The following is a 3,058-nucleotide window of genomic DNA, read 5'->3' as shown; positions in this document are numbered from 1 at the left end:
TAATCTGTATTATACAGCAGGGAAATGCTAGTCTAGTTTTTGTCCCATTTGATGTTATTTGATGTAAAATGATATGTTTTACAAGCGGTAGAGGAAGCAAATAGTCTAGCGTCTGGAAGTTTTCCTGTACACAGCAACATCAGAGTGGATTTTTAGTGGATTTAATGCCCCTAACATTTTACTTCCTGAGCCGATGAAGACTGGCAGCAGGAGTGGCTGCTGTCGTGTTGTGCTCCGTTGCAGCGTTATTGCGCCAAGCTGCCTTGGCGCGGATATTTTTGGCTCCCAGCGTCTTAATCCTGTCGTGATTCTCTGATGGATTATTCATGCTTCCTCTCTCCTCTCTTTCCATCCTGCTTATCCCACCTTCTTCCCCTCTCACCCCACCTCCTCTCTTTGTCACCTTCTCTTTCCAATCATCTTCTCCTGAGCGCCTTCCTTTAACACCACCACCAGTCCTCCATATTTCACTAGCGACTGAACAACGGTCAGCCTTTGCTGAATGCGAGAGAACACTGAACACTTTATATAAATGATTTGATGTATAGTTTGTGACTATCACTGTGCAATGTGGCTAACATATGATGAATTAGTGAAAGCAAGCTTTTTGTGTACTGTGTTGAGAAAATGGAAATGTATAATTTATATAATATGTGTAATAGTATCATTATGTACGTATAGTATCATCAGGTATTGCTGCTTCCTGACTGTAGCATGCATTCAATCCACTTATTTCAGACTATGTCCACCCTGAGCCAGCTAAATTTCTCCATTTTGACCTTTGACGGTATGTGTCCATAGTCGTGCACCTGATAGACGCTTTGCTTGCTCACCGTCGTTTGGAAACTTTCACACATTTTACAAAAATAGTTCACCTAAAACATTTTACGTGATAATCTATGCCGTTGTTGAATCTATCTTCATTTTAAATCAACAAGTTGGATGCACCTGATTTGCATGTCAAAGCCTCAATTCAACTCTATGCAAATGAGGAGTGGGAAACTGGATGTCCCCTCTCTTGAAGGTTGCTAAAATGCTACCAGAATGCATTGCTTAGCTATTTACATATACAATGAATAGGAAGCGTGGAAAAGACGCTCCCAGTTGACATGCTCGTTAACGGTGTATCTATACAGGTGGGAAGGGGCGTTTTTCAGTAGTTACAGGCGTCTGATGAAACAGACTGCATACCAACTTGTTTTTTAATTGTCACTTCCATTTCCTTCTGTTGTACGTGTGTAGCTACAGGGATTGTGTATCGGGCTCCAGGCGCTGCCAAACCCACACTCATTGTCACTGTTTCACACCACTTGTGTCAGTTGTCACACTGGACCTACAACACCAGTCCCTCCACAGACTCTGGAGGTTCGGGTTCCCTGCTCCGGCCACAACGCCAGACTGTCGGCTCCAGTCTCTTCTTTGAAGCGGTGGGACCTTCTCACAAAATATAAGTGTTTTAAGAATATACATACTATAATAATAATAATAGATTGGCATGCAGAGACAGTTAACATTGAGTACACTACCGGTGCTGTGGGTCCAACACACAGGGAGGAGGAGGAGCTGGTTCTTTTTGCTGGTTGGGGGGCTATATAAATAAAAATGTTGGCTAAGGTCACTAAAATATAAATGTTGCTTGTTTTTAACAGATTATATTAAGGCTTTACAGCGGGCCCACCCGATGTGGAAGGCTCTAAAAGAAGAAGAATATTGTACTATTATAACAGGGTTTAATACAAGTATTTAGACTTATTGATAGAATTTGCTGACCAGGAGATGGAGGAGGGTGGTGTCCCTCTGCAGGCAGGCTGCTTCACCCTCCGGTATGAGTCCTTTACGACCCTTGAAAACCAAGGAGTGTTTCACTGCCAACAGATCTCCTGTAACAGCAGAGAAATCTGCCTTCAAGGGTTCGAAGAAACTCACATCCAGTGGCTGAAGGACGTATGTGGTGGCAGGCAAAGGAGAATGACCCCCTCCCTCTGTACCACCCAGACAAGCTCTGGATCCAGGTGGGACATTTGGCCATCCATCAACAGAAGCAGCGGGCGCTCCTGGGTGGCGAACTTCAGGAAGTGCCCAACAAACCACTTTCTGAACAAGTCACTGTCTATGTACCCCGCCTGCAACTTCCTGTACAGTGCATTGGGAACCCCTACTTTATTGTTGGTGGGGGGGGGTTCCACCTGAAACCCTGTCTCGTCTCAGTTGTAAATTTGACGAGGTTTCTCCCTCATCACATGCTCATCCAGGGTGGTAGTGAGGAGCCTTAACCCTCTGAAACCTAGACACTCGCCCACGAGTAAAAACAGCTCCTCTGATTCATAGTTTAATCATTTAGTAACCATACAAGCTAGCGACTTACTGATGGATGCAGCTAAAAGCTAACAAGTTAGCGGTTACGGAAGCCTCTTCTGGGTCTTTCTAGCCTCTACAGGGGATTTTCTATCCAGCCTGGAACTGCTCTTGATGGGTGTCCCCTGACGAAGCCTCAGGTCCTGGCCCACGCTCTGGCCATATACAACCTCCGCCACCAGGGTGGGCGGAGGAACGCGCTTGGTCAGACGTGGTGGATAAACTCAGGGAAGGGCAGAAACAACACCTAACCTTCTGGACCCCAGACTTCATTGACTGTGGGAGGGCATCCTGTTGTAAGAGGGGGCCCTAGAGGACTATTTAATTTCCATTTAAAATGCAGTGTGACATGCTTGCAAAATATAGTTCCCTGTGCTCACAATAGCCAATTACTTGCTCAGGAATGAGGCACATATATAACACCATCCACATCCTGGACGGCGCACGATGCTGCAGCTCTGCTAACGGGCTGCTTTCACTGCGCGGCCTATAGGGACACTGTGTAGGGGACTGACACAGAAAGTGGGTTTTGATGTGGATGGGGAACAACAGTCATGTTCAGATGGTTGGCAGGTGTGTGGCGGTAAAGTTGAGGCTCTGCCTCTAACCCTCTTTGTGATCACACATGTATTTTATGTAAACGTGTTAATGGAATTAATGAGGAATGGTTCTCATGGAATAATAATAATAATAATAATAATAA

This window comes from Etheostoma spectabile, unplaced genomic scaffold (assembly GCF_008692095.1).
Source record: "Etheostoma spectabile isolate EspeVRDwgs_2016 unplaced genomic scaffold, UIUC_Espe_1.0 scaffold362, whole genome shotgun sequence".
In the NCBI taxonomy this organism is placed as follows: Eukaryota; Metazoa; Chordata; class Actinopteri; order Perciformes; family Percidae; genus Etheostoma; species Etheostoma spectabile.
Note: the sequence above shows the minus strand (reverse complement) of the source record.